Source organism: Larus michahellis, chromosome 13 (assembly GCF_964199755.1).
Source record: "Larus michahellis chromosome 13, bLarMic1.1, whole genome shotgun sequence".
Lineage (NCBI taxonomy): Eukaryota > Metazoa > Chordata > Aves > Charadriiformes > Laridae > Larus > Larus michahellis.
In genome coordinates, this window is record NC_133908.1 from 2,191,257 (window position 1) to 2,200,590 (window position 9,334).

Sequence of the window (9,334 nt, forward strand, 5' to 3'; positions counted from 1 at the left end):
TTTGATAAGGATTAGTCATTAATTTGATGAAAAGCTTACCCACTCTTAAAAAACATGCACAGAGCTTAGATAGAAAGTAGTAGAATATCTGCAGGCAGAGGCAATAAACTTGCAAGTTTACATTAAGTACACTTCACTTGCTTTCAGCTTCCATTTATTAAAGGCAAATAATCAAAATAGCCTAGAACTGCAATCTGCTTAGACACTTCAGTCAGGTTTTTTGGATCAAAAGTTTAACAATGCCTACATTACACTAACGTGTTTGTTCTCAGAAGTGAAAAAAGTAAATAAGGAAAACTGAAATAGAATAAAAGCAAAGCTATCGGCTCACAAGACTTAGAAAGAGTGTTTCTACTTTAACCAGACCACAGCAAACTTTCTTTACTACAGAATGGATAGTGTCCTCACATTAATTTTCAAGCAAAGTTGCTCTGTGATATGGCAGGTGAGCTTTCTTCTTGTACCTTCTCATTTGGGATCATCTGTTCTTTGTCAGGAGACAGAAGTATTTTAAAAGTCTAAACTTACACAACCCACAGAACAGTAAAAGTCAGCTTTGATAACAGTAGTTTTGAAAGTGAGAGAAGACACTGAAGGCTGGAGGCAAGTAAAACTGAAGACAGTTTTCAGTCGCAACAAATCCAGAACTAGGTCTGAAAAGGTCTCAAAGCAAACACCCTACACCAAGGATGCAGCAAACAGTATAATTACAAACAGCAGAACTTCACAGCATCTCATTTTATCTCAGGTGTAAGTTTCAATGATAGCAATTACAAGCTTACAGATAGCAATGCAATAAGTAAAGCTTTCACAGGTACACATTTAGTTCAATTAGGGCTACGAGAGATGAAATCAGCCAGCCACAGCAACTAGCTTACTCCCTTTCCTGATCTACTGGCAGAGAAAACAAGGACAGTCAGGCTGTTGGTCCCCTTCTACCAGATAGGAGATTCCAGGGAAACGCTTTCCACCAATTCCAAACCTAGCTGCAACCACTTCCATGAGCAGCTTAGGACTTAAGCTCAGTTTGAAAGCACATAGTGGCAGCCTAAGTGATATGACAGAGCTTAACACTAGATCAACTAGTAGACTGGGTCATTCTAACACCTTCTGTACAACAAAATGGAGGCTTCACTACAAGAGTACTGAAAGTTATCTTACCCATTAACATGGACTGTAAGACGTTAAAGACTCTGGAGACGCAAGCAGTTCCAGTGACAGTAGGTACAAATACTTTTTTCTTAATCTCTCTGGGTGCTCAGTCTTCATTACCATTTCATTAATTCAGTCTTCGGTTTTACTCAACTCTTCAATACTTTCAGCTACATATTCTAGCAACTAAATAACTGAAATCAAAATTCTAGTAGTCTGCCCCTCTCCTATGAGGTGCTAAGCCCTACATGACAGAAAGGCTCAAGGCAAGATCTGGTTTTCCATCTATTTTCTGAAGTCCGGTCACCAGCTGTACAGAACCCTCCCAAAAAATAAGAATCCTACTAGCGCAGAACAGTCAAACCACCAAGACACTGAGGAGTCATACTCACAGGACTTGGGAGGCTTGTGATCCACATCACCCCTACATCAAAGGCTGCTGGCAGGGGTGAGCTGGGGAGATAGGAACTGCAACACTCCCTGCAGGCAAGTCCTGCCTTTGCTCCACTCTCCAAGGGTAGTCAGAAAGCCAACCAGGGGCGTCTTGTCTTCACAGGCTGGATTTCAACCTACGCCTTTCAGCACGCAGACAGGCATTTCTGTCCTCTCCCCGCAGTCTCCCCCAGGCACCTCCACCAGCGGAGAACGCAGTACGGGAGAAAACACTCTCATTCCATCAAGAGCCTGCCTTCTCCTGGTTGATATAGGAGGCAAAACCTTCTTTTAAAGGCATAGGGAAAGAGAAACTATTTTTATTTCTTCCTGAAGTTCTGTCCTTTCAGGTAAGACTACAGAATTAATGCTTTGATTATAGCCCTAGTTTATAGTCCCAAAGCAGCAAGTGAGGCCCACAAAAAGGCAACAGAAAACTGTTCTAACAGTGTTTCTATAAATAATGTCTATACCAGTGCATAAATCTCTGGTATTAGAAAGAAAAACTACAAAAACTTAACTACAGCAATACAGTGGTCTTCCTACACACATTCAACTTGAAGTGCACTACTTCCTCCCATACCAACTATATACTCTAGGAACTAAACCTTGCAGAGGACCAGAACAGCCAAAAATACTTAGAGACTATTAGCCTTTTATGCACAAGAGACCTCTTCCTCCAGACAGGCACCCCAGCTAGAGATCCCTATTTCAAGCTTCTTAGTTTTCAGAAGTCTCAGTTAAAGCACGATGTATATTTTTTCACTGTTTTTTCCCAGATGAAAACCTTTCCGGGCTCTTAAAATAGCATAAGAAAGACCACAAACAAGAAAGCCTTTAGTAGAAAAGTCTTATCCATGGGGATAGTGTACTCACAGCATGGGAGAACCACACACAGGTAGTAGTTACTTTGCCAATGTTGTTTCCTTGGAAAGTAGGAAGCTACTGTTAAAATGAAAAGCATTTTCCATTTCTTTTTCCCAGTAAGGGCTAAAAACGTATGACCTGAGAGGGTAGACCTTGCACATCTGTTAGAGACAGCACCAGTAAAGAACAACTTCAGTTCTGAAATTAAACCTATACTAAAACCCCAGCTCAAGACATCCAACATTCCCTGAATATGTTCAGCCTGGAGTTTACTAGGTGCCTGCAGCTGTAGATCCATGCACCTGCAGAACTGCCCCAGCTCAAGAAACCAAGTACCTGAATCCTGCTTCTACCTGACAGGATGCAGTAGGTGTGCTGATCAGCCCAGGCCTTCTCAGCGACCTGATCCAGCAGGCAGAAAAGTACATTTAAATTGATTGTTCCTGTAACCAAGTTACAATCGCAACTTCTTATTTTTAAGTTCTGCCAGAAGATAAAAAAAAAAAAAAAGACAGTACTGTAAGAGCTTTAACATTCATGTGCTTGCTCATGAAGCAGAAGAGCTTTCTAGCTCTCTGCACACTGGAGGCTTCCACTTACTCTCCCCAGAAGCAGACACCAGCCATCACACTAGAGGAGATATTGTGGAGAAGCACTATCCAACCCTGCAGAAAATGCAGGAGTGATTGGACTAAAATCAAATGGAGGGGACCATAGAACATACAGCTTGAAATTAATACATACAATAGTAAGGAAGAAGACAGAATTAAAAAACGTCAAAGCTCAAGTATCAGAACACAAGTCTTTCCTACATGGATATTCACTGTTTCTAGGCCCTGTTGAGGAAGTTCAGAGGCCTGTGGCAGCCTGCCTTGCTGTCCAGTCTCAAGTTCAAACACTTGAACATTCCCTGTTACAGCTCTCACTATATGAGCAGATCCCAGCCAGGGTGGTGGGCTGTTCCAACCGCCCTTCCAAACACCCAGCTCTTCCTAAGGAGCCAAGAACTGGCACCAAGTTTCTGTTTTCACTCTAGCTTCAAGCTAATTCCACAGGTGACAGGATAATTTTCCGCCCTAAGCTCAGCCCTCACTGCTAGCACTAGTTCTAATTCTTCACAAGATAGATGATAGCTAAAAACCCTGAAGTTGAGCGCTACCATGCTATTCACACACCAGAGAATAATTCAATGAAGAACTGATGTCACAAAAGTCAGTAAAAGCATCGGCTAGATCAGCATCTCAGATGAAAGCCGTCAACAGCATAACCAACTTCATTTTCATCATGGCTAGTCGGTCCATCACAATGAACGCTGAAAACAAGTGAGATGTGCTGAGTGAGGCAAAAGACAGCTTGCTTTGCATTCTCTAAGGCTTGGTTTCTTTGATGCTCTGTCCACTTTCAACTAACACTAAACTGCAAAATTATATTTTAAAGTATTTGCAATTCAATATTTTTGTTTTCAAGTCTCTAAAAAAGGGGTTTAATACTAAAGGTCTAGCAGCATGTGTTACTGAGGACACTATTTAAGCTATCAGTTCATTACTGGCATGACTGGTACGTAGTATGACAGCCTGCCCCCAAGCCATCCTATCGATGACACTTTACGGCTTTTCACTTCAGTCCTAGTCAAGAGGAAGAACAACAAACTAATTTCTCTAAAATTAAGTACCACTAGATTCTTATTCAAAGGATTAACTTTTTCAAAAGCAGTAATACTTCAGTACAGCAGCTTGTACAAGTTTAGTTGCAATATCACAAAGGCCATCCAGCTTCAAGTCTTCTGAAATCCAACTCTCCTACAGAAGGAGAAGAATTACCTATTTAGGCAGTCTTGTGCAGAGTTTTGATTGGGTTTTTTTCCCCCCCTTATCACAGTTTGGAAGGGTTCCACCAGCTACATGATAGCTATTACAATGTCATTAGTTGCCTCACTCATGCATATATACACAGGCACACAAACTTCAGAAAAACTTCAAACTGGATCATACCAAGCTTACTTTGTTGCAACCATTTTCAGCGTTAGCACCCACAAGCACCAACGCCTCCAAAGGGCTCAGTTGCCCCCACAGTAAGACCTACAGAACATACTTCCAGTTAACAGCTTAGCCTGTTAAGTCACATTCATGCATCGAACTAACTGCTGCTTTCTACACTTTAGATTCTCAGTCAGAGATGTTTCAGACAACGAACCAAAGCTAGGTATCTACTGTATACAGCAGCTGATACCTAGCAATAGCAGCAAAAAAATACAGTTGCAATAGGAACTGTATTTTAAGTTAAACCCGTGAAAACAGTGCTTTCTGACGGACATCAGTGGCTCCAGAAATAGCTTCTCCATTTCAAATAACATTCCAGAAAGCCTTCTTTGCTCTTCCTCCCCAGCTCACTCTGCGTGGTGTGGACCTGCAGTTCAAGCTTCGCTTCTAGGCACACACTGCTACTTACTGAAGGTGAACAGAGCACCTCTAGCTCAGAGAAACACAATTCAGACGCTTCATAACAGGTTAAAGGTGAAAGACACCACTAGTTTCAACAAGGTAACACCACATTTCTTCCCTGCTACTACAGGCTGTTCTTTCCTCTCGTTCTGATCAGGAGAGACCAACCTGAGGCCTTCCTTATGAGATAAAACATTTACCTCCCAGAAACACTACAGCCAGTTGGTGTTCACCTCCTTTACACCACTACCAGAGACTATTAAACAAATGAGGGGAAGAACTGGTCTGGGCTACTCATGCTCTCACTTACGATGAGATTTCTATGATATCAGGCACATTCTGTCAGTCCTTCTCAACTGCACACACCAAAGCAAGGGAACAAAATCTTGGCTGTTTCTGTTAACTGCACTCAAAACATGTAGAGTTGACACCAAACGATGCTGTAGTTTGTGTCGGCCGCTTGTGGAATGGACAAAGGCCACAAGAAGGTAGGATACATGCAAATCAGTACACCAGCCTGGCTGCAGCAATCCTGCACCATTCAGCAGTAATGCAGCCAAGGCAGAAGTTGTAACGCACCAGGAACTGAGAACTTCGTATCTTTATGGGACACAGCAAGCCTCAGTAAGAAGTCAGTATTTCAAGTTTCGCATTAGTACTAACTTCACTTTTAGGTCTTTCATGCAAGCCACTCAATCACCCTGAAATTTTGAAGCACCACAAAGATAAAGAAATAGTTATCTTTTAAACAATCCATTTAATTCACAAGAACTACAGCATGAATTGAGTGCTAGGCATGTTCCTAAAGTTTTCCTGACAGCACTGGAAAGTTACGGCATCAATATCTAGAAGAAGGGTAGAATTACGAATCATGAAGCTCATTTCTCAGAGTTAAAACCCATATATGATCTGCCAGGCAGGTCCTTACACCACGAGCTACTCAAGCTAGAGACAAATGCAGAACAGTTGCACATTACGGCTTAGATAATTTAGTACTTAGAAGGTTATTTTGAAAGAAGCATAACCTATATTACTATGATTCAGCCAATGAAAGCAGCTATGAAACACGTGCATGTTTAAGTATCTAGACTTTTCATTCTAGTTTACAATATTTGACAAGCACTAATGCGCTATTTGGAGCCACAAGCTCTGGAAGACACCACCAATACCAAGTAGAAGAGACTTATCTCATTATATCCAGTTCCACACCCCAGTAGGAAGCTACCAGAGTGGGAACAGCCATCACATCCCTTTGACCTCTGCAGGTGAAAAGATCTCAAACTTTGTGCTGGATGCTAATCCAGTTTGTCCAATTCACTCCATGGAGACAATCCCTTCTTCCTCGCTACAGCAGACTTTTCAGGCTTCTGCCCATTACTCCAACAGCCTAACAATCCCCTTCTCCTTAAGTTAGTCCTCTTTTACAGGTTAATTGTCAGCAAAGCGCTGCATAGCTGTGTTCTTCCTACTCTTGAAAGGCTGACAACATAATTCTCTCCACCATCCTGGGCTGCATGTAGGTGGAATGAGATCTGAGTCAAAACAGCGTATCCTCTTATCTTCAGAAGCTTGGGCATGCTCCATTCCCATCTCTATCTGTAGATGATCATTTTTAAAAAAAAAAAAAAAAAAAAGACAGACCTTGTCAAGTTGACCTATTCCACCTACTTGGTATCGCTTGTGGGTTGCATAGCACATTACTTAAGCAGGCTAACACTGATACTTCAATAATTTCTAGTGCAGACAGCTATTGTAATGGATATTAAAAGTATCCTAGATAGGTATGTATAACACTGCCAGCAAGAGAAATAAGCTTGGTTCTCAATTTATCACTCCTATAATTTGAAGTAGGGCAAGAGTAACTTTTAGTGCATTCCCTCAAAAAACCCACCAGGGCTCAATGTTACTGTTTCTGCACATTTGCCCCTCCCCGAACTCCAAGGCAGGCACAGCTCTGGAGAACAGCAGCAGCAACACTTGTCAGTGAAACATTTTAGAATCCCATGCCCCACCTTTACTTATCTGCAGAAAGTTTCAACGCTTACAGTTCACAGTATTTCCTGTCCTATGAAAGAAAGCACTTTTTCTATCTTCCAAAACCACTGTGATCAGTAACAGCTGAAGCAATGCAGATATCAGATGTCAGCCTCCTCCCCTCAAGCTATCTACAAGCACTCCTTCAGAAAAATTCCTTCACCTCCACCAAAAAAGCTAATTTTCAAATACTACAGCACGTGCTTTAATAACAGACAAAAGGCACCTCACTATCTAAAGCTCAGAACATGACAGGTACAACACGAAACCTGCCATGGTTCCTTCGTCTCACCACCACCCCTTCCCAATGCGCTCACCTAAGCATTTAAATATGCCTCTATATTCACCAGAAAGCCAAGCTGTACCTCTACACTCAGCGCTACCTGACATGATTCACCAGACAAGCTCTCTTCTTCTAAAATAAAGCCTCATTGCACATGGTTACACGGGCTCATCACACACAAAAACAAGCAGGTGAAGCACACAGGAGAGTGCCTATCAGACCCGAGGTCTGCAAGAGTTACAAGCTCACACCCAGCCTTCTCCCCAGTGAGAGAGGTGTGCATGAAAATTAAAAAAAGCAGTTTACTGTACAGAGAGATGTCAAGGAACACGAAGCCTTATCTGCTGATAAAACAACATTCCCTAAAATAATGAACAGAAGAGGGAACAACTCCAATGCAAGAACTTAAACTCCATGTCAGGGCAAACAGGACGGGACCAGACAGTGCAAGCCACTACTTACCAGAGAAGGGCAACATCTGCTCAGACACCATCAAAAGAACAGGACTGTTAAGAGGAACATGGGGAAGAGGCACATTTAAAGCCCCCAAACGATGTAAATAAAAAGCCTTAACAAGCCCCACTTCTGGAGGGAAGGGGAATTTTGGCCCCATGCACAAGGGCAGCTGAACGCAAGTGACGCCCGGGCCAAAGCCCCAGGAGAAGCCGAGCAGGGCACGGCTGCTGCCAGCGACATGAGGTGATCCCCCGGCGGGGCTGTACGGGCAGCGAGGAGCCAGCCACCGCCGCGGGCCGGCCGGTCGGCGCCAGGCGAGGCCCCCAGGCCAGGGACCCCGGCCAGGCGGGGAGCCCACCTTCCCCCGGCCGCTCCGCCCGAGCCCCGAGGCGCAGGGACGCGCCGTCTCCCCGCGGCAGGCCCACGGCATCCCCGCCCGCCCGGGGAGGAGGCCGCGGTGCCGGGCGAGCGCCTCAGCCCGCCGCCGCCTCCTCCTCCTCCCGCGCCGAGCAGAGCAGAAGGAGCAGGCGCCGGGTCGCCGCCGCTGCCCCTCACCCTGCGGGCCGAGGGGGCGTGCCGGGCCGCGGCCCCGCGGCTGACAGCCCGGCCGCCCTCCTTCAGGCCCCGGCCCGGCAGGCCGGCCCACCGCCACCGCCACCCCCCCTCGCCTCGCAAGACGCCGAGGGCCAGCCCGGCCGCCCCCCGCCGGCTCCTTACCGCGGGGCTGGGCATGGCGCGGAGCCCCCACACCCCCTCCCGGGGCGCGGCCTCCTGCCTGGGGCCGGGGTCGCTGGGCTCCGGGCTGCCTCCGCCGCCTCTCACAGCCACAACAACATGGCGGCCGCACGGGACGCAGGCACAGCGGAGCCGGGCGCGCTCCCGACACCTCCTCCCCCCGCCTCCTACCGCGGGGCGGGGCCGGGCGCGCGCCGTTCCCGCCCTCCGCGGCCGCCCTGAGGGGGAGCCGCGGTCGGTCTCCTGAGGGCTCCCTGTCCCCTCAGCAGCCGGAGCCGCCACCATCCCCATCGCCCAGCAGCTGCTCCCCTTCAGCAGATGAAGCTGACTTGCCCCTTCCTCAGTTTATAACGCCGAGGGCGGAGGGGAGCTCCGCCCGACCCTCGGCAGCCTAGTGAGGCGGGAGGTGCGGTGGTCTCAGGAGAAGGTTTTGTGGCCGCCTGGGCCAAGCTGTGAGGCAGGTGATGGGTGGAGGCGGGCTGGGGTTGGGTGCTGAGGGGAGCTGCGGGAGCCGAGGAGCTCTGCCCCACAGCGTCCTCCAGCAGCGGGGCCTGCAGCCCTGGGATCCTCCTTAGGAGTCCTCCAAAGGCCATGTGTCCCTCGGAGAAGCACCCTGTCGGACTATAAAAGCCGCTCTTGAGCACAAGGCCGCCTGCCCGATGCTTTTCCTCCTTTGCTTTTGTGACATTCAGCTCAGCTGTAGGAACATGTGTGGCCCCCTGCCATCAGTCGATGCACCGTCCAAGCCACCCCGAGCAGCCCGCAGCTCCTAGAGCATGAGGTAATGGAGAGCAGGGAGCCAACGCAAGGCACAAGAGCCAAAAAATACATGGAAATTGAGACACAAGTGATAAAGCAAGAGGGATATGAGCGTTAAGCAACAGAAGGGGACAAGAAAAAATGTCAGCAGTGTCAGAGGTAGCAGGGTATGGTT

The 9,334-nt window shown here is 46.8% G+C and overlaps 1 protein-coding gene across 6 annotated transcripts in view; it reads right to left on the reverse strand.

Moving 5' to 3' along the window:
* MTMR3 (myotubularin related protein 3) overlaps window positions 1–8,569 on the reverse strand; it is an 84,844-nt gene extending 76,275 nt beyond the window's left edge. For 4 of the 6 annotated variants that reach the window (XM_074606043.1, XM_074606042.1, XM_074606041.1 and 1 more), the window contains exon 1: window positions 8,383–8,569. The gene's annotated coding sequence lies outside the window, so the exon portion shown is untranslated. Of the gene's footprint in view, window positions 1–7,671; window positions 7,716–8,382 lie in introns of all 6 variants that reach the window. The other 2 variants (XM_074606037.1, XM_074606039.1) reach the window with 2 other exon arrangements.
* Between the last annotated feature and the right edge of the window lie 765 nt (window positions 8,570–9,334).